The 25,554-nt window shown below is 46.6% G+C and overlaps 1 protein-coding gene and 1 long non-coding RNA gene across 3 annotated transcripts in view; one reads left to right on the top strand and one right to left on the bottom strand.

The window, feature by feature from the left end:
- Positions 1 to 25,554, bottom strand: part of ACAP3 (ArfGAP with coiled-coil, ankyrin repeat and PH domains 3) — a 115,012-nt gene that overhangs the window by 75,446 nt on the left and 14,012 nt on the right. The gene's annotated exons all lie outside the window — the stretch shown is intronic.
- On the top strand, positions 9,932 to 19,339 carry LOC309536533. 2 transcript variants are annotated; one of them, XR_014221586.1, is made up of 3 exons: positions 9,932 to 10,252; positions 10,853 to 11,179; positions 16,510 to 19,339. It is a non-coding gene; the product is annotated as an uncharacterized lncRNA (long non-coding RNA). The 2 variants fall into 2 exon arrangements; XR_014221587.1 differs by lacking the exon at positions 9,932 to 10,252 and adding an exon at positions 10,263 to 10,673.

Below are 25,554 nucleotides of genomic sequence, written 5' to 3'. Positions count from 1 at the left end.
GGCATAGGCAAACTCTGCCCTCCCTCCAGATCTTTTGAGACTACAATTCCCATCATCCCTGACCACTGGTCCTGTTAGCTAGGGATGATGGGAGTTGTAGTCAGAAAACATCTGGAGGGCCGAGTTTGCCTATGCCTGTTCTAGCCAGAAAATATTGGTCACAAGGCTAGATCCTGGGTGGTTATTTGATTGTAGCCTGGGTGAGACCTGCTAACACTGGCTTAATCAATGACTTGTTCACCTCTGAAACTGTTATCTAAGAAATACTACCACATCCCCTTGCCCTGTCAGCTTGGCAAAGCTTGAGAAGTTCATCTTTTAAAAAAAAATGAATTCTAATATGTCCCAAAATCAATATGTCCCAAAAGGACATATTTCAGTTCAGACCTGTCCCTTTGGAAAGTAAAGTGGTCCAGATCAATTCAAGTTCATCCATAAGAACATAGGATGAGTTGGAGATCAGGCCGGTAGCCCATCTAGTTCAGCATCCTGTTCTCACAGAAGCCAGCCAGAAGCCCAAAAGAAAAACTCACAAGCAGGACTAGAGCAACAATTGGTGTGGTTTACAGCAACTGGTGGTTTCCAGAAACTGGCATTCAATTCAGCTGTGGAGGCAGAGCTACGTAATAGCCTTCATGGCTAGTAGCCTTCGATAGCCCTCTCCAAATGATCATCAGCAAAACAAAACAAAAATCAGCATCTTACAAGCTGCAGTGCTGAAGCATAAAGTATACTTCGGACAACTAAGAAAACAATGAAACACATAATGCATCGTGAATGGTTTAATTCAGAAGTTCCCAAACTGGTCCATTGGCCACCAATGGTCTACAAGATTCATCAAAGTAGTCCGTGGCATATTAAGTCCCCACTTGACCATGAAGCTCACTGGGTGATCTTGGGGCCAGTTGCATTTTCTCAGTCTGACCAGCTTCACAGGATTGTTGCAAGGATAAGTTGGAAGTGGGGGAAGAACTATGTATGCCACCTTGAAGGAAAGGTGGGATATAAATGTAATAAATAAGTATCTGTAGATTTGTGGTTGGGAATGGCACATTCAGTGGATTAAATATTCATATTTCTATTGCTTCTGTTGAATTCATATTGTAATAATATATATATATATGAAATAAAAGAAGCAATAAAAATTTGTACAGCATCTGGCACAGAGCAATTCAATTGTTAACAGCAAGCAGAAAAATCGTTCAGTGGTCCACCAAGACCCTCCACAATTTTCAACTGGTCCATGGGGATAAAGGTTTGAGAACCACTGACTGAATTTATCTCCCCCAACAATTATCTTTAAGCTTTAAGGTCCTAAGAATCTACAGAGTAAAAAAAACCCAACCAAACAATGAAAGAGAATGGATTTGAAGATGGACCAGAAAACGTTTGAAGTTTTACCCCCAAAACAAACTTGATTCATGTTCAGTTCACTTGGCAATTATGGGAACTATTTTCAAGTGTAGTTCAGAGATTTGAGGGACTAATTCAGAAACCTGAACCTGAGACCTAGGGGTAGCCCCCGGTGATGTTGGGGGTGGGGAATAGAGGGGAGGTTATTTGGTAGAGGGCAGCAGAGAAGGGCAGAATCCTTCCAGAATGTCAGTGCTGTAATTTGCAGCCAGCTCCTGCTGGCTTGCCAGCTGCATGCAGTCTTCTCTCTCTCATAATAATAATAATAATAATAATAATAATAATAATAATGAATTATTTATACCCCGCCCACTCTGGGCATCTCCCAATCGACTGTTAAAAGCAATACAGCATTAAATATTAAAAGCTTCCCTAAACAGGGCTGCCTTCAGATGTCTTCTAAAGATAGGATAGCTGCTTATTTCCTTCACATCTGAAAGGAGGGCGTTCCACAGGGCGGGCGCCACTACCGAGAAGGCCCTCTGTCTGGTTCCCTGTAACCTCACTTCTCGCAATGAGGGAACCGCCAGAAGGCCCTCAGCGCTGGATCTCAGTGTCCGGGCTGAACGATGGGGGTGGAGACGCTCCTACAGGTACACACACACACACACACACACACAGTATTTTAATTCTTAAAAAGTATATTTTTATTGGTACTAGTAAAAGCCCTCTCGCCCACCTAGGAATCCAAACTCTCCATCTGCCACTTGGAGAGGGCCAGGCAAACTTGGTGTTTTCGCATCAGACCTGGATGGAGGTCTGGCAACGCTATCGTTAAACAAAACGAATTCATTCCAAGCACTGCAGCTGGGTGCATTCTGCCACCATCTTCCTGCGCCTCACCTCACCTATGGCCTTCCTGTTGCGACACACTCCCCACCCCCACCCCCAGGGCTGACACCGATGGCTTCTGACAGCACCGGCTAAGCTGCAGAAAGTGAACCTGTTAGGAGATAAAGGGGACATGCAGTTGGGCTGCTCAAATCATCTTCATGTGACACAGAGGGCAACTGTCGTCAATTATCACGGGTTTTGCTTTTTTATGCTGGATTCACGGCAATGAGACTGATGGCAGGTTTCCTGTAGGCATCCGGCTGGCATGTGCAGAGGACAGGACGTTGGACGAGATGGACCTTCCTTGTTTGTTTAAAGGCATTTAAACAAAAGAAAGAAATCTCTAAGCAGTGTGCACATGGTAGCATTCAAACAAAAGCAAAGCCTAAAAGAGCAACATAAAAACAAATCCAATGGGCATCTGGAGAAGTCAAACCAATAAAGCTAGGTCCGATCTTATGGGTTAGAGAAAGGCTAGGCAAAAAAAAAAAAAGGAATTTTTACCTGATCCTGCAAGGCTTCTAGTTGTGATTCCTGCATTGCAGGGGGTTGGACTAGATGACCCTTGTGGGTCCCTTCCAATTCTACAATGCTATGATTCTGATGTTCTTATTCATCATGCCTTTCACAGGATTCATAGGAACCTGCCTTATACAGAGTCGGATCATCAGTCCATCTTGCTCAGTACTGACTACACTGACTGCCAGACGGTTTCCAGGGTTTTTGGCAGGGAGTCTCTCCCAGATCTACCTGGAGATGCCACTAGGGACCGAACCTGGAGCCTTCTGCATGCAGGGCAATAGCCTCTGGCCCTTCTACCAAACCTTCCCAACTCTTCATGGAAGGGTTGCAAATGGGATTAGACAAATCCACGGAGAAGGCGATTCCTTACTGAGCTCACCGTTAGCATATATGGTGATAGATTTGGGTCGCATCCATACCATACATTTAAAGACCGTATGAACTGCATAACTTTCCCCCCAAAGAATCCCGGGAACTATAGTTTTTTCCCCCAGCACTGTTCGCAAACTGCACTTCCCAGGATTCTTAGGAAAAAGCAATGTGCTTTAAACATATGGTGTGCATATGACTCACCCATAATTAGTCTCATTCTTTTAAAATGAGCCATCTGAAGAAGAAGCAGCCGCCGCCACGGTTTGCAGCAGCAAATTACATACATTTAGATTAGGCACGGTGCAAAGAAACCCTTTCCTTTCGCCTCCTCCCGACACCAGCCAAGCATCTGGGCAACTTCTGGATTTTGGTGTTGTTGACTTTGCCATTCACTTCAACAAACGCCTCAGCCTGGCAGTGTGCATTTGTGAGCCTTGCTTGCTGGGCGCTCTGCCAGGCCTCTTGAACTTTTGCCTGTCTAGTCTAGATTTCTTTCTCGAATGCTTCCTGAAGACCACATGTCCTCTCTCGGGGACTGGTGGTGATGGAGAGCATCCAGACACATGCTGCTCCACCCTTCCGCTCATGACCCTCCTTCCCGCCGCAGCTCCATTCCTTACATATCATTCCCGCTATTTCCGACGTTCAAAGGTGAGCGCCAATGCTTTTCAGCTGAGAGAAAAGGCAAGTGAGAGCACCCGCCACAAGAGTACAAATCCCCAAAACGGAAGTTTGTAAAATTACGAGTTGCATGGAGAGAGTGGATACAGACAAAGTTTTCCTCCCTCTCCCATAACAGTAGAACTCATGGGCATTCAACAAAGCTGGAAGATTCAGGACAGATAGAAGAATTCATGCAGCACAAATCAATACAGTACAATAAATAATAATCAGAAAAGAAGTACAAAACGTCTCCGTGTATTGGGGAAGGCAGGTGATCTCTGTGCCTGCTCAGCCTCCTTTTCAGGTGCCAATTGAAGGCGAGAAGCTTCTAAGTCCCTCTCTTATTCTCCCTTCTCCAAGTTAAAATAAAATCTTTCAACAGGACTTGGACCAGATACCCCTTCAAACAGAAGAATGTCATTTGTAAATTAGGGTACCCTGTTCCCAGATTAAGGTCCCTGATCAGCATCTTATTAAAAAGGAAGACTTGTATAGAAGGATCTCTCAGTCAAGAGGGGTATTCCTCAAAATATGAGATCCAAGTATGGATGTCCTGTGTGACATTTCTTTTTAGTCCCATTTCATACAAAAGCCTAGCAACCAATGTCGGGAGTGCTCCTTGTTTTGTGCATTCATCTTGACAATTCCCTGTTACACACATGCACCACAACCTAAAAGCTCGTGGATTAAAAAACTGTCCTTGCCCATTTAAAATTGCCACTACCACATTGGTATGTCCCATGGAAAATTGATTCCAAAGCTTAAAACTGGGTTTCTAGGAGAATGATCAGTTACAACTGACGTTGACCTCCAGCTGCTGTTGTACTACAACACCCATCATCCCTGAGCATTGGCCATGATGGCGGGGACTGATGGGAACTGGGAGTCCAACATTTGGAGAGTCACTAGTCCCCCACCCCTCCACTTTGACTACAGCTTTAATGAATCAAATCACTAACTTGCTGCCTCAGTTGCATAGTACTTGTTGTGGAGGGAAAGGCACTCAGGACATGCTTAAAGGCACTCTTGTTTATTCCATCCAGGACTCAGCTTTTCCTCCTAATAACTTTCATGTCTCAAATCTGCTAATTGCTAAGGCCCGTTATCTTCTATCAGCTGCTTCTGAAATCAAAAGACCTGGAGTGTCTCTTCAGTTCGTTAAGACACAACAGGCCAGCTAATTATGGGTTACTTTCTCATGCCAAGATACACAGAGCCACAACCCAGATTTCTCTCTCTCTCTCTCTCTCTCTCTCTCTCTCTCTCTAGACAAAAGGTCTCAGAAATGGATCAGACTAATGCTTGGTGTTCATTGGAGTTGGATGGGTTTCTCGTGAGGGAGGTTGATTATATGAAGCAGATTCCAAGATTGCTTCCAAAACAATGTTGTATTTGACAAATGGGGTCTGGCTGGCTTTGGGAAGAAAATAACAGGGATTTAAAAAAATTGAAGTCAACCCGAGAAAAATATTTAAACTGAATGTCTCATAAGTGACACGTTTGCCCTCACTGAAATATCTTTCTGAGAGAATTCTGGTTCTGGCATGAAAATCAAATACACACTCTCCAAAAAGCCTATATACAAAGTCCCTTTCCATATTTAGAAAATCAGACTGGCTTCCATGCCTCATGACCATTCTCAACTTGCTGAGCACATTTTCCTGGTGCACCTTTACCATAATCCTGCAAGACAGGGCAGAATTTTCAGCTCTCCACGTGGGGACAGCTAAAAGTAGAGTGGCTTGGGGGGGAAACCATGCATTTTCAGAAGGCCTGAAGTTATTCAGAATGTGCTGTTAGGGCACAACATGACTGCAAAGGTTTAAGGGGAGAAACTGAGGAGTTTGTGGAGGGGGCGGCTCTAGATGTCCCTTCCAGGAAGCCCTCCCTATAGCGCTGCGCATAACAGACACCATTAAAAATATGATCCTATGTGCATTAGATATTCCTTCATAACTGATTGGCTGAAGATTCTGTTCTGACAAAAGGAAGTACTTAGGGAACAAAGTAAGCAGATCACCTGGTCCATCTAGCTCTACACTGTCTGCACTGACTGGCAGCATCCCTGCCAGCCTATTAATGTAACTGCTCCTATACATGGCCGGCACAAACTCCAGGGTCAGGATGGTGGAGAAATTCGATTCAGCTCACACTTAAAGGCATGAGTTGCCTTTATTTTATTCCCACTTTCTGAAGCGATATGCAAACCGAAGCACAGCCATCCTTTGAAATCTGCGCTTCTCTGACTTTTGCAATGCAGTTCTCAAGCCAAGTAATGTTCTACAAAGATGCGTATAACCGGAGTAAATGCATTCTCACCAAGTAGCAGCTGTTGGTGGGAAGCAGAGCTCATTCCATCAGTTTGGTCAAAAGACCAGCTCCATTGGGCACCTCCTGCCCCTGAGTTGTCTCTATGCCAGATGATCATCATAAGAACTACTACTATTTAAGCATTTGTGCCTGACTTCACTGCTGCTGCTGCTTTTTTCCTCCTCCCTCCTTGTCCCTTTCCCCTTGTGTGTCGTGTTCTTTAGACTCCAAACCTGCAGGCAGGGACCATCTTCTTCTAATTCATTTGTATGTTAAGTCACCCTGAGAGCTTTTGCTGGCTGAAGAGCAGGGTAAAAATGCTCTAAGTGAATAGAGTGTTCATGTAAGCACATGTATTGATGCAAATGGCATAGTAAAGTGCATTATACTGGGCAAATTTGCTCTATAAAGTGATTCCTAAAGTGTTCCCTGTATCCCGCCCCTCTATAGTACTGTAGCTGTTTACACAGAGCCAGCAGCCTTCCAGAAGCTTCCTTCCCTTTCCAGGACTGCTCCACTGCAGGGTTAAGCCGAGACCCATGGGAAGGCAAAAATGCTCCACAGGAATGGAGTGTAGCCTTCCTCTAGGCTAGGGAAACATGAGGAGCTTTTGAGGAATGAATTTCCACTACATCTGAGCTTCAGTTATATAGCCCATTGCCAGTAAGGAGCCGTTTATGTTATGCTGTTGTGTTGTGTTGCGTTGCGTTGCGTTGCGTTGCGTTGCATTGCATTGCATTGCATTGCGTTATGTTATGTTATGTTATTTTTGTTTGTAGCATTTATATCTCACCGTTTTCTTCAAGGAGCTAAAGATGGCATCCTTGGTTCTTTCCCTCCTGAATAAATCCCCACAACAACCCTGTGAGTAAGGTAAGCTGGGCTGAGAGCCACTGTATGCATGGAGATTTGAACCTGGCCTCCCAGGTCCAGCACTCTAACCATTATACCACACCACTAATAAAAATAATCCCCTTTCTACATCTATCTTACCACCGTCAATTGTGCTTGGGTTATCTATTTGGACACAGCGATTGCTTGCATTAAGATGTTTAAGTGAGGGTTGATGGGTTATTTTTTAAAATTTTAAATGCGAACTGAAAAATTCCTTTTGTTATAGTTGCAAAATAAACCAAAGAAATACCATTGCAATAATGATGGGGTTCTAACTGCTCACTTTTCTCCCAAAATTTAAGTGACTAAATACTGAGGGCGAACCAAGTTAGACAACAGAGGGCCGTAAGAGCCCTTCTGCTCTCTAGAAATAATTTGCCCTTTCCGTCTCTCATCCGAGGCTATTTGTAGCTGGCATTCGCTTCGGTGGCAAACATTTCTGCCAGTTCTTTCCTGGCCTGGATCCTGCATCCTTTTTATTTTCGCAGCAGGCTGGACGCAGGGACGGTGGGGAGGGGGGAGGGAGGGAGCCCTGCCATTGATTTCGACAGCTGCAATGACAGAGTCTTTCATTTCAACTTCCTTCTTTTTTTGCAACTCTGTGTAACTGCGCTCCGGCCTCATTCATAAACTGAGCTGGCAGCTGGCACTGTCTGCCGGGGGACTCGGAAGCGTGAAAGCCAGGGAAGATGCTGGCGGAAGCGCTTTAACCCTTCCCAATCCAGCCATCCCAGCTCCATCTTGCAGGTGTTTCTACTTGGCAGAGATGGGCACCAGCCATGGACATCATAAAGCTGCACACTCCGTCGCTTGTTTTCCCCGTCAAGTCCACAACAATTGACTACAGACAAGCCCAACAATCTGCACAGAGCATGTATTTTGCAACTGATAGTTACTCATCCCTCTTGACTATATATTTTTTATTTTTAAAAAGAAGACGAGAGAGAGAGAGAATTGGATGCTAATGACTTTTTCCCTTTGTTTCCGATGAACACTGGAGCATTTTCAAGGCCCAGCAGCAGATAATATTCTCCCTTTCTCGTCTGGCCTCTGCTACAGGAACTCAATTGTCAAGCTTCAACACTGACAGCTGTGTTTTCTGCAACGGGCCTCCAACAAACCCCCCCACTGTGCAATATTTCCGCACATTGGACTATCTCACCAAGCCTTGTGGCTCCTGAATCTGCAGAGGAGATGGCAAACTGGCCACATGCACCCTTAGAAGCAGTAGGGGAAGGGGCCGAGTTTGGTGTGGCGGACTATGGCAGTCCCTCTTCTCAAGCGTTGTAAAAGAACACGACACACAAGGAAAACGGGGTAGGGAGGGAGAAGGGGGAAAAGCAGGCTCAGGGAACATTTCTCAAATTTGCTGTTCTGAAAGAGAAGCAGCAGGAGTGGAAACAGTTCAGGGAGCTGAACAGAATGGCTGAGTCTAGCAAAAGCAGGTGGTGGGGCAGCAGCAGCACTCACCTGACCTCCTGGTAGTTGAGTGCACCCTGGCAAAGGGAGGAGCATTGATGACCCAGTGGGGAGGTTGGTGTGCCGCAGTGCAAATGCACTGGCAGGAACACCTGAGTGGCTCTGTCTATGCATTTGCACCGTGCCAGCCTCCCTGCTGTCCCGTTCACTCCTGACACCCAAGGGAGCTTCTGCCAGTCAGTGTTGACTATATTGAGCTTGGTGGACCAGTGGGTCTGGTTCAGTATAAGGCAAGCGTCCTGGGTGTAGAAGGGCTGGAGCTCAGTGGCTTTGCATGCAGAAGGTCCCAGGTTCAATTTCTGGCATCTCCAGGTAGGGCTGGGAATGTTCTGTCTGAAACCTCTAGAGAGCCTATGCCAGTCAGTGTAGACCAAAGGTAGACAACAATATGACGCTTCTCCAGACCAACTCCCATCAGCCCCTGCCAGAAAGGCCAAACATCAGCACCTGAACGCGCACCACACCGGCTATCCCTGGTGTAGACAATACTAAACTAGCTAGCTCAAGGATGTGGCTTGGCATATAGCAGCCTCTCATGTTCCTTTGTGAATGGCAGAATAGATTCCAGCGCTCTTTCACTACCCTTAGTCTGAAGACTATTAATTCCTCTCACGGATTCTCCAACAAAGGCTTGGCGGAAACCCAGCTCTCTGTTCTCCCGCCTGCTGGCAGGATCGCATTGTCAGAAGCAGTGAGATAGTCTCTTATCACTTTGATTGGCTAATCCCCCAATAATCCAAATAATCCAATTTCTCCAAATTTATGCCACAGCAATACACACACACACACAAGCAAGGCTGAAAAGATGGCATCTTATCCCATCAGTAATTTCCTGAGAGGCTTACGGTCACATCTGCACCTTCCATTTAAAGCGCTGTTATAGCACTTTAACAGTGGTAGTTTTCCCCACCACCAAAGAATCTTGGGAACTATAGTTTGTTAAGGGTGCCTGGGAGTTGTTAGGAGACCACCTATTGCTGTCACAAAGCTACAATTCCCAGAGTGGTTTAGCAAACCAATTTCTCTTCCCATGGAACTCTAGGGATTGTTGCTCTGTGTGGGGAATAGGGTGCTCCTAATGACCCTTAAAAAACTACAGTTCCCAGGATTCTTCAGTGGAAGCCTTGGCTTTTTAAAGTTGTTTCCTAGTACTTCAGATATATGGTGCAGACATGGTCTGTGGGTGTAAATAGAAAGAACTACTTGATGCAAGAACAGAGAGAAATACAATTGTGTTTTCCTCTGTGTATCAGATGGTATGCATGCCATCACATCCATTAGCAAACTGAAGCTTCCAACAGCCCTGCAAGGTTAGCAAGCCAGTATTGTTATCCCCCCACAACACAAACGGGAGGTGCTGAGGCAGAAGGGCATTAATTAAATGCATTTATAGCCTGCTTTTTGTCCAAGGAACTCAAGGTAGCACAGGTGTCCCTCACCTTCGAGGTTGGTTAGGCTGAGAGAGTGCGATTGGCAAAGTCATCTGCAGCGGGAATTTGAACCTGGGACTTCTCAGTCCTAGCTTGACACGCTAACCACTACATCCCATTTTGGAGCTTGCGACTGAGGTGGAATTGGGAACTGGCAACTTCCAACCTCATCACTCCTGATCTCGGCCAGGAATTTTGGTTTAGGCCTGGTTCTCCAAACAGCCACCATGTTTCTTGACACAAGGGCGGGCATCTTTGAACATGGGCTGCCTCCTCTTCAGATTGCCATTATTGCACATGTGCCGTATAAACGAATCTCTCTGTCAGACACCCAGGTATTTTTGTTCCTTCTCGCTAAAGAATATGGGGGGAAAGGTCATCGGAAAGGGGGAGAGGGAAGCCCCCAGAACCACTTGTTCTGCCAGAGCTCTCTTTGAGTAAATCCTGAATAGCAATGGGACGCCGTCTGAGAAGGTCTCCGCCTTTTGCCAGAAAAAACAAGCCTCTTTCACTCAAAAAGCTCTCCAAGGGGGGATATAGTTAGCCTGAGGTCTGACTCCCTCTCTCCTCTTTCTTTTCCCCTCTTTCTCTCTCCCGGCTTCCTCTACCCTGCTCTGATTCATAACCAGAAACCGCAAATGCAAACATGAGGGCCATATTAGATGAAGCCTGAACGAGAGGGCCCCGTTTCCGCTGAAGTTGTGAACTCTTGTTTCCCCCCTGGCTGCCTATCGCCCCTGGTTTGGCGGATTTGAGGTGGGTGAGGTGGAAAGTCATAATAAGCTAAGGTAAAAAGTGTGCCTGAACTAGTCAGGAGACAGTGTGTGAAGAAAAGCCACATTGTGGCGGGTGATTTAAAGCACAATGGGAAAGGTGTGGGGAGCTGACATTTCAGCCCACGCACTGAACTTTTACTTGTTTGTTTATTTTTATAGGTTGCTTAGTCCTGTTGTGCCTCCGGAACCAGAAGTGAGCCTGCCTTTAAAATGAAAGGAGAAACACTGCTTTAAAAGCGGTTGCGGTTAGAAATGCGTAGGGGAGCAGGTCCAGCTCAAGATGTTTTGCCGCCTGAGGCGAAGGACAAGATGGCAGCACCTTGGCGTCCCTCGGTTTCCATGGGCAGAAGCTGGGGGTGAGGAAGGCATTCAGCTCAGCTCATATTGAATGGCAGACCCACGTAACTGCTGCTTCCAGTAACAACACCTGTGCTGAAACGCAACCACCTTTTGAAAGCTGACACAGCAAAGCAGTTCTCCAGCCAGGTAATTTGTACAGAAAGGCATATATTGGGGGGGAGGGGGGAGTGTGCATATTAGTATTAGTAATAGCTGCATTCAAAAACCCATACTATCATGGAAAACCACTTTGCGAAAAATGTGTGTATAAGGCAGACCTGCACACGAATGTGTATATAAGTAGAAATTTGCACTAAAACGCTGGTGAGTTTTCAAAATGACTTAAAAAGATAATTAAATCCGTAAAGCAATGTAGAACAACAACAACAACAACATTATCCGCCCAACAACAACAAGAACAATATTGCTGAAGTTGCAACAGTATTACCCACTCTTCAACCTAAGGTCCCAGGTCATGTTACAGCAATTAAACCACAATGTTAAAAACATCTTAAAACAACTTACAGTCACAGAAATAAGGTGGGTTCTAAAACATCTGAAGTGTCAAAAAGCCAGAGTAAAGAAGAGGAGAATTGAGCTTAAAAGGCTGGAAAAATGGGAAACAGAAAAGGCAAAACAGATTTGCCGATCCCCAACAGAAATAGGCTCTACTGGAAGATAGCTTTTACATCAGACACTGTCCACCAACAGCATATGAGCACAGCTACCAATATGTGGACTTCAGTGGCCAAGCTCTCCTGATTCAGATTTAGCCACAGCTGACATACTTCGTGGAGCTGGTATATAAGACACCCCTAGTCACAGAGGCCACTTGGTCCTCCAATGACAGAGATTTATCCAAGAGATATTTATGGGGAGACAGATGTCTAGGTGAGATCCCAGCCACACATCATCTTAATTTCCCAGGGGGATCTAGACACACACAAATTAACATAAATACATTTTATGCAGATTTGTGCCATGAACCTGTGGCCGTAGCCCTTAGGTACCTAGCAAAGCCCTTGGGATGATCCGAACAAAGGACAAAAATGCCTAGGAGGCAAAAAGCCAAAGACTTTTAAAATCCAGTATAACAGCGAACTCAGTTCTCTGAGAGCGGATCCTTCACCAAGAAGATAGGAAGCTGCCTTATACTAAATCAGAGCATTGCTTCAGTACTGTCAACACTGACTGGCAGTAGCTTTCCAGGATTTCAGGCAGGGGTTAAATCCCAGCCCTACCTAAAGATACCCAGGATTGAACCTGGGATCTTCTGCATGCAAAGCAGATGCTCTACTACTGAGCAACAGCCCTTCCATTAAGACATAAGGAAGCTGCCTTATGCCGAATCAGACCCTTGGTCCATCTTGCTCAGTACTGTCTACACTGACTAGCAGCAGCTCTCCAGGATCTCAGGCAGGACTCTTTCCCAGCCCTACCTGGAAAAATCAGTTGAACCTGAGACCTTTTGCATGCAAAGCAGACCATCTTAGCATGGAGCTATGGTCCTTTCACAAATTTATAGGAATCTACTTTACACCAAGTCGAAGCATTGGTTTGACTAGCGAAACACTGCCAACACTGGCTGGTAGCTGCTCTCCAGGAGACATTGCCAGTCCTATCTGTAGATGTCAGGTATTGAACCTGTGAACTTTCTTTGCATGCAAAGAACATGCTCTAGCACTGAGCTATGGCCCTTCCCCCAAAACCAAAACAGCACCCCCAACTACGTGGTGGGGGCTCAAGGTTTGTGAACGCTCCAGCATTTCTCCCGAACAAATCAGAATATTTCCCACCCCTGTCCCACTGCCGCTGCTTGTCAGCTCACATCCCCCATCCTGCCACCACCACTTGTCAGACCTCAGCATTCCTCTCCCACCATCCCACCACCACTTGCCAGCTTACGAACCCTCCCATCCCACTGCCATCACCGTTTGCTAGATAGCATCATTCACCCACGAGGAGGGCTGCAACTTCCTGACGTTTAACACTACAGCCCTCCTCACATGTATTTTGGTTCTGCACTCTTTTTTGTTTGTTTGTTTTATAAATTTTATTTTTTGGTTTTTCAAAAAAAATTTACAAACATGCAAATAACAAAAACACAAATTGCATACATTTCTAATACAGTGGAACTTCAGTTCCCGAACACCCCCGTTGTCGTATGTTTTGGTTCCCAATACTGAAAACCCGGAAGTAAATGCTTCCGTTTTCGAACGTTTTTCGGAACCAGAACGTGCGACGTGGCTTCCACTGAGTGCAAGAAGCTCTTGCAACCAATGGGAAGCCACACCTTGGTTTTTGAACATTTTGGAAGCTTCCGGGAAAGATTTCGTTCAAGAAGCGAGGTACCACTGTACACATATATTCAACTTCCCTCTCCCCACTTTTTGTGGTTTTTTGAATTTTAATTTTCATACTGTATTTTCCACATTACTCCATCTTTAAGTTATTCTTTAGTTTCCCATAATAATCTGTTTAAATGCTACTTTTACATTAGTCCTGCTAATGAGCTTATTTGGGTTCTGCGCTCTTTTGGTCCTCCTTGTCTGAAATCCTGGGACATCCCAGGATGGAATTAGAAGCCAAAATGGGTTCTGTAATTCTGTAATGTCCCAGTAAAAACGGGACAGTTGGGCACTATGGATTTGCAGAAGTACAAAATCATTTGTGGGAGTAGGAACAGAGTGAGAATGCTCAGTCCATCGCAGGATGCTGTCTGGTGGTTGGAAGGGGGAATGACCAGAATACTGGGCAACGGAATGGAGTGTCTTGAAAAGGGGTTTGGCGGGCTCGCTGTGACCATAAGTAGGACTACTACATGCTACAGCATTCTGTTGCAAGTCACACTGGTTGTACAAAATGCAGAGCTCTGGCAGGTCTCCAGGGACTGGATTCAGACATGCAGGTTCATTGTGGGATTCTTGGAATGATTATACCGTGGTGCCTCGGAAGACGAACGGAATCCTTTCTGGAAGTCCGTTCGACTTCCAAAACATTCAGAAACCAAGGTGTGGCTTCCGATTGGCTGCAGGAAGCTCCTGCAGCCAATCGGAAGCAGTGCAAGCCGCGTCGGACATTCGGGTTCCAAAGAATGTTTGCAAACCGCAACACTCACTATGCGGCGTTCGGGAGCCAAAACATTCAACTCACAAGGAGTTTGAGATCCAACGTACGACTGTCCAAGAAAACAAAAAAAGCAGGATTTATACAATGTAGTTTGTGTGCATTATTTTGCAGGGAGGAACAGAAAATGCTCTCTGGCTATTGTGGGGTTAACAGCAAAAAAGAGTTCGGGAGGGGGCGGCTTAGAAAACTCCCGAATGAGGATGGCAAGCAACCCTCCCCTCTTGACAGATGGCCCAGAAGCCAGTGAACTGCCCTTCTCCTCCCAGGAGACCTCCCCACCTTCTGTAATCTAATTAGATTTATATTCTGGGAAATTCAAGAAATGGTTGTGTTAAAAGAGGAGTAAATTGTGCAGGGTGGAGGGTGCTCATCCATGGGATTCAGGAAGAGGGCAATTAAATGCCAACAGGCTGCTCTAATCCAATTTGTAGGTCGACCCTACAAATTGCATCTCCATTTTAGAGGGATGAAAAAGCTGAAAAAGCTTTGCATGCCTGATGCCAAGAATACGTCTGTGTTTGGACCTAAGGATAAACCAGGAAGACCGTCATAGCAAAAGGTTAGATTATCATCTTCATTATATTGGCATTTTTATGCTGCTATTTGGCCAAAAAATGGTTCCCAGAGAGGCTTACAAAGATCAGAAGGCAGCCAGCCCTCAACTTCAGTTTCACAATCTCAGAGACACAACACAAAAGGAAAAGGGGCTGGGAGGGAGAAGGAAATAGAGGTTGACGTGGCCCAATCCAGTGGATAAAGGAGCAGCAGCTGCACGAAATTCTAGTGCCTCAATTGGGAGGTGTGGCATTTCCACCTCCCTCCCAATCCTTTTTCCTTTTGTGTTGTGTCTTTTAGATTGTAAGCCTGAGAGGACAGGGGCCATCTTATTATTGTTGTAAGCCCCCTTAGTTCCTTTCTCACCTGAAGAGTGTTCTGCCTCCACAATGAGCAGCAGTATGCCTCTTTATACCAGTTGCTGGAAAACCACAGGAGGGGAGAGTTGCTGTGGCACCCAGGTTATGCTTGTGGGCTTCCCACGGGCATCTGGTAGTCCACTGTGAGAAGCGAATGCTGGACTAGATGGACCATTGGCATAAACTTGGAGGGCTCTTCTTATGCAAAAACATAAGGGAGAATGGCTCAAAAGCCTTCACTGGGGTGGGATCTAAACCGCCTATCTTTTTGGCTCATCTTTCTTCAAGTGTTTCTGAGTTGGCCCTCCAAAGCTATCATTTAAGACGCTCCACAGTCAGCTTCCTGGCTTTGAATACAAAGGTCTGGATTGCTGAAGCTGATCTCGAGCCAGGCCTAGGAGAACAGATTTCCTTTCAAGAGCTGCCAAGATCTGTCAAAATTGCCTGAACCACAGTGGCCAAATTGTGTGGACGGTGCTTCTGTGAGGTGGAATCCAGCTGACAAGCACTGGAGAGATGGGAAAGGGATCGCAAGAGAGGGACAGCCTATCTCAGAAAAGATCACGGGGGCCATATAGTCAACTCCCCGGCTCAGTGCAGTTGCAGCAACCCTGCTGGCCATCCAGCTTGCTTCTCCACTCCCTGCTGAACCATGAGAGGCCCTATCTTCATTGGCATGCCGCTGGCATTTGCAGATGCACACGTTTTTAGACAGAGATGTGTTCCCAAGTCTCCTGTTTGAACTGCTGTACTGTTTTAATGGGATCGATTGACATGGGTGGTGCTGTGGTCTAAACCACAGAGCCTAGGGCTTGCTGATCAGAAGGTTGGCGGTTCGAGTCCCTGCGACGGGGTGAGCTCCTGTTACTCAGTCCTAGCTCCTGCCCACCTAGCAGTTCGAAAGCATGTCAAAGTGCAAGTAGATAAATAGGTACCGCTCCAGCGGGAAGGTAAATGGCGTTTCCGTGCGCTGCTCGGGTTCACCAGAAGCAGCTTAGTCATGCTGGCCACATGACTGTACACCGGCTCCCTCAGCCAATAAAGCATGATGAGTGCCGCAACCCCAGAGTTGTCCGCGACTGGACCTAACAGTCAGGGGTCCCTTTAAGTTTAATGTCCCTCTAATCTCCAAGGGATGAGAGAATCCAGGGGCTCCAGGTACTTGCCCAGGTACAGTTTCTCTGGAATAAAATGGAGGGGCTCACAGCAATAACACCCCTAAAAGATCTAGCTTCTCCACAACAGCCAAAGCCGCTAGCTAGACAAAGGAACTGGTTGGGCAAGCTGGCTCTCATACATTCTGCCACACAGATACAGGATCCCAAGAACTGGAAGGGACTCAGGGCATTATCCAGACTGATTCTCGCAAAGTCATAAAATCATTTTCATTATGGATGCTTGCTTTCATGTTTTCAGGACATTATTTTATTTCAGCTAATGTAGTGTCCTCCAGATGTTGTGGACTACAACTCCCATCACTCCTGACCTTTAATAATCCAAGTGGTTTAATTTGGGGAGCAAAAGCTCATGAGTGCAATAAGGCACTGTTTTCCGCTCTGCTCTGTATCCGTCACATGCAGCCCCGTTTCCATTCTGCTGCAGGCTATCACCTGCCAAAAAGTTACATTATTTGCCTATCTCTGGCACGCGGCCCTCAGAAGGTTTCTTAGAATGGAATGTGGCCCTCAGGCTGAAAACCAGAAAGGCAACACTGGATCACTCACACCTCACCTCTGACCTGGAGCCATATCCCATTGAGCCAGTCCTAGGAACTCCTACACAGCTTTGGTGACAGGCATCGGCTGATACACATCTTTCTTAAGTCAAAGAAAAGGAACTGCTGGTTGATCCAGAAAAACCTTCTTTCTCATTTTTCCCCTCAGCAGAGATTCCCACAGGTGGGCAGGGAGATGCCCCTCTAATGATCACACTATATCATTAACGACCAACGGTGATTAACAGGTGGGTGGCTACGCCCGCCTGTCAAATTTGGGCCCGTGAGACTGATCCTGATAAGAGTATCTGCCTTGCATGTAAAAGGTCCCAAGGTTCAATCTCCAGGCATCTCCAGGTGTTGCTGGGAAGACTCCTTGTCTGAAGAGCCGGAAGAGGCCTTTAATCAGGCCTTTGGCTGATTGACACCTGATGCCCTTTTAAAAGCTGTTGTGGGAGTGGGGATTATTGGGTTGTTTTTGTTTTTATTATGTATTCTGTGTTTTTTATATTGTGATTTTATGCTGTGAACCGCCCTGAGATATATGGGTATAGGGTGGTATACGAATAGCAATAACAACAACAACAACAACAATAATGATGATGATGTCTCTCTGGAGAGTCAGTGTACACTATACAGTGGTACCTCGGATTACATACACTTGAGGTTACATACGCTTCAGGTTACGGACTCCACTAACCCAGAAATATTACCTCGGGTTAAGAACTTTGCTTCAGGATGAGAACAGAAATCATGCTCCGGCGGCGCAGCAGCAGGCCCCATTAGCTAAAGTGGTGCTTCAGGTTAAGAACAGTTTCAGGTTAAGAACGGACCTCCGGAACGAATTAAGTACTTAACCCGAGGTACCACTGTATTGAGCTAGATGGACAAATGGCCTAACTCAGGATAAGACAGCTTCCTATGTCCCAGTGGCACAAAAGTGTTGGTTTAAGCAATCCCTTCTGCCTGGCTAGCTGGTTTGTCTACCTCTTTCATGTGGGCTGGACAGCAAAGGAATTCCCTTGTCGGAATCATCCAGGAAGTATCCACCCAGGGTCACAATGACCAGTGACAAAAGTGTAAGCTTTTGTTCAGTTCCAGCTGGTAACCTTATGTATAACAGGAAGAGAGGTCCAAGGGTAAGCAGAGTGCCTCACACAAACAGCTGAACAAGATCAGGCCCATGTAAATACCACAGAAGAGCATAGCTGTCAACTTTCAGATTTGAAAATCAGCAGCCTCACCTGTCCCGGGGACAGTCTACGGGATATCTAACAATCCGGGATAGCAGCGGGAAGCAGCGGGAAACGGCACTGGAATAAGGGAATTTCCCGCCCAAAAAGGGAAGGTTGACAGCTATGCAGAAGAGCCCTGTTGGATCTGGCCAAAGGCCTATCAAGGCCTGCCTCCTGTTTCCCAGTCAAACAGGAACATAGGAAGATGCCTTACACCAAGTCAGACCATTGGTCGATTTAGCTCAGTGCTGTCCCTACTGACTGACAGGGGCGCTTCAGGTTTTCAGGCAGGAAGTCTCTCCCAGCCCTATTTGGAGATGCCAGCGATTGGACCTGGGGCATTCTGCATGTAAGCAATGGCCCTTCCCCTATAGAAGGGGCAGGGGGCCTTTTCCCCCCTCCACATGCCAGATCCTTATCAGTATCGGTCTTGAAATCCAAATTTGACCTGACCAGCAACAGCTCTCCAATATTTCAGATGGGCAATCTTCTCTGGAAATGCTGGGAATCAGAAATGGAGAATGCGTCGTTGCATTCCTGCTTCTGGGCTTTCTATGAACATCTGGCTGGCCACTGTGAGAAGATGCTGAGCTAGATGGGCCTGATGCAAGAGAGAGTTCACCTCCACTATACTGTCCTTGGGCGGCTTTAAAGCAGCATGTGATGAATCCATAGAGGATAAAGTTAGCAAGGGGTACTAGATAAGGTGGCTGCACACAGTTCCCACTTGTGAGCTCCCATTGCCATCTGGTTGGCCAGTGTGAGAACAGGAGGCTAGACTAGATGGGCCATTGGCCTAATCCAACAGCCAGTCTATACCTTCTTGTGCTTATATCATCTATAAATCACAATACCATTGGAATTCAGCTTCCACAGTTGCCACAGGCAACAGCAGTTTCCCCTGAGCTGGCAAGCCTATTCATGTGGATCATTTGTAACCATCAGAAGAGCCGTCAGCTCTCCCCATTTGCCTCGCTCCATCTTATTCTCATCCCACCTTCAATTAACGACGAAACTGTCCTTCTGCTAGCAGGCCGAGGCAAGCCACTTACGATGACGGATCTTCAACCTGCCTGAATTGTTGCAGCTCCCTCCGAGACAGCGGACAAAGAGACAGCGGCAAGGAGGTTAACTGCAGCGAGAACCAACCTTGGGAGTGATCAGAGCAGAATCATCTTTCTAGAAGAGAGTTGTCTAAACCAGGGGCTGTGGAGTGGGGGAGGGTCTCAAGGGCCTGAATGAGAGGCCTGGGGGCCGCATTCAGGTCCCAGGCCTGAGGGTCCCCACCCCAGCAATATTATTATTATTATTACTATTATTATTACTACTACTATTACTGTCTTGCTTTCTTGCTAGACCAGGACTCAAGGCAGCTTACACAAATTAAAACAACCCAGATAAAATATAAAAAGCTAAAAATCTATAAAAGATAATCATTAAAAAGTAATTAAACTCTAACAAAACCAAAACAATATAAAAAGAAATCTGTTAAAATACAAATAATAAAAACAGCACAACACTCTTAAAAGCCATTACCATAAAAAGCAGTCAGCTCCCAAAGGCCTGTTTGAATACAACAGTCTTCACCTGCTTGCAGAAGGACAACAAGGAGGGAGCCAGTCTAGCGTCTCTAGGAAGGGAGTTCCAAAGTCTGGGAGCCACCACCGGGAAGGCCCTCTCCTGCCTCCACACAAAGTGTCCCTGCGAGGGTGGTGGGACTAAGAGAAGAGACTCCCCCAAAGATCTCAGAGATCAAGCAGATTCACGTGGGAAGATACAGTCCTTCAGATAGCCTGGGCCTAAGCCATATAGGGCACAGATGTAAGAGAGGGTTGTGTCAAAGGCTTCCTGAAGTTTTGAGAAGGGTTTTGAAGGAAGATGGCATTGCTGCTGCCCTCAAACTCCAGGGTCTGAAAGATCCAACCCTACATAGGCTTGCATTCAGTATAGGAAACAGAACAGGCTGTCCTGGTCCGCCCTACGAGGACATGCCTGACTTTGTGAACTCCCAGGCCTGGGCAGATGACAAAACTCTTAGGGCAATCATGAGGAAAGAAAAATTAAAAACTGGACCAGTGCCGCTCGAAAAGGAAATGAATGGGGGGAGTTGTATGCCAGGCGCTGCGGCCCCATCTCCTTCCCATGGAATCGGAAACAAGGGAAGCTTTATGAGTGGGCTGCACTGTGGTATGTGGAGGAAAGTTTCAGGGGTCATCACAACAAAGCCTAACCCAGAGGGCATCTCCAGAGCTCCTTCCCAAATTCTTCTCGTCTCCAGTCTGGGGTGTGGCTGCACTGCTGGACTCTGAGGAGCTTCCAAGCACAGAGCATCAACCGCTTCTCCTCCCGTTTCACGCTTGGGTTCTTCTCTCCATTTTTGGCCTGCCTTTCCCTTCTTGCGATCTGACATGGGATTCTGTGCCTACGTGAGAGCCTTCGGGAGCCCCAAAGTGGGTCTGGTTTTCTGCAAGAGTCGTTCAGCTAAGCCCCACGTCAGGTTTCGGGGACGTCCTTTGCAGTGTGCCCTGTGGCTGTGGGCATGCGGTCAGAGGCTGATTCCAGGACCCACCTATCTTGCAATGCCCCACAGCAGGGATGGAGACTGGCTACATCTTAGTGGTGTGAAACTCCCAGGTTTGATACCCAGCACCTCCAGACTAAGCTAGGCGTGTCCCTTGCCTGAAATTCTGAAGAGCCCCTGCCACTCACTGTAAACAATAATAAGGTAGATGATTCAGTGTAAAATAGTTTCCCATATCCCTGTGTCTTTAGGGAAGGACCATGGCTCAGTGGCAGAACTTCTGGTTTGCATGCATAAGGTCTTAAAGGGAAAGGGAAAGGGACCCCTGACTATTAGGTCCAGTTGTGACCGACTCTGGGGTTGCGGCGCTCATCTCACTTTAATGGCCGAGGGAGCCAGCGTACAGCTTCCGGGTCATGTGGCCAGCATGACTAAGCCGCTTCTGGCAAACCAGAGCAGCGCACGGAAACGCCGTTTACCTTCCTGCCAGAGCGGTACCTACTGTATTTTTTGCACCATAACACTCACTTTTTTCCTCCTAGAAAGTAAGGGGAAATGTCTGTGCGTGTTATGGTGGGAATGCCTACGGATGGCGGGGGGATCTGCTGCGGTCGTGAGCAGAGGATCCATGGTTCCCTTTCCTTCCCTCCTCTGTGGCTCGCTTTGAAACAGCAAAGACAGAGAAGAGCCGCTGAGTGGGGAGGAGAGAGGGACAGAGAGCCTGCTTCTTTAAAGGAGCAAAGCGGGAGAGGAGAGGAGCCGCTTACATGAGTGTAAGCGGCTCCTGTCTGGTTGGTTCCTTTAAAGCAAGCAGGCTCTCTGTCCAAAAAAGTTCTCTCTCATGACACCAGGACTTGTGGGCATTCAGTGAAGCTGAATGTTGGAAGATTTAGGACAGATTTTGAAAAGTAATTCTTCACAGGGCACAAAGTTGTACTTCGGAACTCATAGCCACAGGAGACAGCGATGGCCATCAACTTGGGTGGCTTTAAAAGAGGATTAGACACATTCATGGAGGAGAGGGCTGGCAATGACTACTAGCCGTGATGGCTGTGCTCTGCTACCACAATTGGAGGCAGCAATGAATACCAGTTGCTGGAAACCACAAGGAGAATTCTCTTGAGCTCAAATCCTCCTTTCAGGCTTCCCTTGGTGGCATCTGGCTAGCCACCGTAAGGACAGGATGCTGGACTAGCTTGGCCACTGGCCTGTTCCTGTTCCTTATCCATTTCAGTGTGTTTACTCTGAGTAGGCCTGATGTTGGATACATCCCTTACTTTTTCAGCCAGGGGCTTGGAACTGGAGAGTGATCAGCTGACAGCAGGCTGAGGGCTGCAGTCCTTGAGATTTTTATTTATCTTGTAACATTTCTATACCGCTTGATTAAGAAAACAACCTTCTGATCGGCAAGTCCTAGGCTCTGTGGTTTAACCCACAGCGCCACCCGTGTCCCGCATAAGGTCTTAGGTTCCACCAATATGACCTAGAGCCTAGATAGCTCAGTTGGTGAGAGTGTGGTGCTGATAATGCCAAGGTTGCAGGTTTGATCCCCATATGGGGTAGCTGCATATTCCTGCATTGCAGAGGGTTGGACTAGATGATCCGCAGAGTCCCTTCCAACTCTACAATTCTATTGTATATGTTGGGGATTGAACCGGAGAGCTTCTGAATGCCAAACAGTTGCTCTACCACTGAGCTGTGGCCCGTCCTGTTAAAAGCTGCTCCCTCTGGGAGCAAAGGATACCAAGGGAACTGGCTCTCCAGCAACGCCATCCTGAAAAGTAGAGGAAGTCTGGGCTTCCTTGCTGCTCTTTGAACTGCATTTCCTCCAGACCTGCTTCCAGAAGGCCACCCTGAGGCCAAAGTCTCCCGACTGTGCTTCCCCGGTTTATTTTCTTAGCCCACTTTCTGCTTCCCATCCCATCACTTCAACCCCCCTCTCCCCACCGGCTGCTCTCTTCCTCTGCCTGATATCAGCAAGTACATCCTTTCTCGGGACAGCTGTGGCATTGCAAAATGCTGAAACCAAGTCATCTATCCCACCGAGGAAGGGCCTAGCTCAGTGGTAGAGCTCTCCAGGCATTAGAGTTCAAGTATACCCACAGAGCTGGTTGGAGTGTGGGTTAGGAGTGGGTTTGGCCTGAGGATTGTCCTGTGGGCAAGACTGAGGGGCCTGGAGGACCATATTCAGAGCCCAGGCCTGAGGTTCCCCACTAGTGGAATGCAAAATGCAATTCACAATGAACCATGAACTGCAGAATGCAATTCATTTTTATATATATACTGAAACCAAAATAAAACAAATCACAAAAGAAAGAAAAGAAAAGTTGAAAAGCAAAACATTAGTTCAGGAAGTGGGGATCACGTGAGCCGGTATGGAATTCAAAGGCATCAAAGTATCCAGGCATCCTTCTCTCTCTCTCTCTTTCTCTCTCTCTCTCATACACACCAGGGATTACAATGTTCCTGCAAGTTGTCAAAACATGAGGATCCCCATCCCCTCACAAGGCCAAGGCTTCTGCTGCCCACATCCTTTATGAAGAGCAAATGCTTTTGCTAATGAATAAGGTGACCATTATCAAGTCCCGATTACTGCAAGGGAACATATTCTGCCTGTTGGGGATGGGGGAAAGAAGGGGGATTATCTTGCACGCCAGAATTACATAAATCTGTTTAGACTGGGCTAACTCTGCTTATTTAGGAGCTGAGTGATCATTTCCTCTTCGGCTCCGCCACCCCTGAATCGTGACATCACGCCCTAATCCTTTGTAATAAATATATGCTGTTATCCCAGCTCGGCCTCTGAGTATTTTGTCTCCCTTGCTTTCCACAGGCAGGCTATTAAAAATGGACCATACTTGGAAGCTGATGAGGCTCATGGGCCATTAAGGGGGAAATCGGAGGCCAATATACATAGGACACATTAGCTTGTGTGTGTTTTCCCAGATCTAAATCCATCCAATTGGCTTTCCAGACCTTCTCAATAGCAATGAAGGCATGGGGCTTCAGTCAACGAAGTCCTACTCGGAGAAGACCTATTAAAATAACCCTGACATGGTAGAAATTTATGACAGAAGTTTAAAAAATACCGTATTTTTTGCTCTATAAGACGCACCAGACCACAAGACACATCTAGTTTTTGGAGGAGGAAAGCAAGAAAAAAAATATTCTGAATCTCAGAAGCCCCAGAATAGCAAGAGGGATCGCTGTGCAGTGAAAGCAGCAATCCCTCTTGCTGTTCTGGCTTCTGTGATAGCAGCGCAGCCTGCATTCGCTCCATAAGACGCACACACATTTCCCCTTACTTTTTTGGACCAAAAAAATATGGTAATGCATGCCATGGCACAGAGAAAGTGCATAGAGAGAAAAAGTTCTCTCTCATAACACCAGGACTTGTGGGCATTCAATGAAGCAGAACATTGGAAGATTCAGTACAGATTTTAAAAAGTACTTCTTCACGGGGCACAAAGTTGTACTTTGGAACTCACAGCGATAGGAGACAGCGATGGCCATCAACTTGGGTGGCTTTAAAAGAGGATTAGACACATTCATGGAAGAGAGGGCTGGCAATGGCTACTAGCCATGATGGCTGTGCTCTGCTACCACAATTGGAGGCAGCAATGAATACTAGTTGCTGGAAACCACAGGGAGGGAGAGTTCTCTTGAGCTCAAATCCTCCTTTCAGGCTTCCCTTGGTGGCATCTGGCTAGCCACTGTAAGAACAGGATATTGGACTAGGTTGGCCACTTGCCTGATCCTGTTCCTTATTTCCATTTCAGGCCTGATGTTGGATACATCCCTTACTTTTTCAGCCAGGGGCTTGGAACTGGAGAGTGATCAGCTGACAGCAGGCTGAGGGCTGCAGTCCTTGAGATTTTTATTTTTTATTCATCTTGTAACATTTCTATACTGCTTGATTGTTTAAGAAAACAAAACCGCAAAGCAGTCTACAAAAAGAATAAAGCAATGAAATAATCGGGGGGGGGGTGAGTTTTTAAAAACTATTTAAAAAAACTATTTTAAACCTTCAAAAAAATTAAAATCAATGAGGAGCTTAAACTCAGTTTAAAACACATGCCAACATTCTGCATGTCTGGGTAGGCTTGTTTTATTTTATTTATATTTATAAAAATTATTTATTTTATTTATAAAAATATCTCTGCTGCCTTTTTACATTATGCGAATCAGCAATCTATACAACAACGTGTAAAACACTGCTTTCAAAAGGACAAAATTATCATTAAAATATTGTAATCCGCCTCCCATCATCCCTGGGCGCTTGGCCATGCTGGATGGGGCAGATAAGGAGAACCATAGGTTCACCTCTCTCTGGTCTATGCTGACTGGCAGAGGCCCTCCAGAAGTTCAGACACTGCTTCTTTTCAACCCTGCCTGGAGGTGTTGCGGATTTCAACTGGAATCTCCTGTGTTCAAAGCAGATGCTCTTCCACAAAGCTACAATCCTTCCCTCAAGATAAGGAACATAGGAAGCCTTATTGATCTATCCAACTCCATACCGTCCGCACTGACTGGCAGTGGCTCTCCAGGGCTTTGATTTCCTCCAGTCCTAACTGGTGGGGCTGGGGACTGAACTTGGTACCTACTGCATGCAAAGCAGAGAGGCTCTTCCGCCAAGCTACAGCCTATTCTAGCTTTTCCTTGCTGGGAAGATGCTCTCTGCCACCCCCTGCAGAAGTGTCCTCTGAAGCATATGCAGGAACTCCAGGTGATCGCTTGGGAACATAATGCAGCTGACAGACATGCAGAGAGGCAGCGGAGCAGCTGAAGAAGCCTCCATTAGAGGAGAAGGCTCCTGGGGTGCGGTTGTCACATTGGCGCTCTCTGCATGGCGTGAGAAGCATACGCGTTTGGCGTCTGTGGAATGGATGCTGGGCTACCTTTGAGATCTGTCCCTCTTCTAAAGCCATGGTTGGACTAGCGCCATAGTACACCGACCTACTGGCGTGGCACCAGGCTGTCTGCAAGGCTGCTTCGAGATGTTTTGCTTC

The sequence above is a fragment of the Podarcis vaucheri genome (assembly GCF_965113315.1).
Source record: "Podarcis vaucheri genome assembly, chromosome: 7".
Classification (NCBI taxonomy): domain Eukaryota; kingdom Metazoa; phylum Chordata; class Lepidosauria; order Squamata; family Lacertidae; genus Podarcis; species Podarcis vaucheri.
This window is presented reverse-complemented; position numbering and strand designations above follow the sequence as displayed.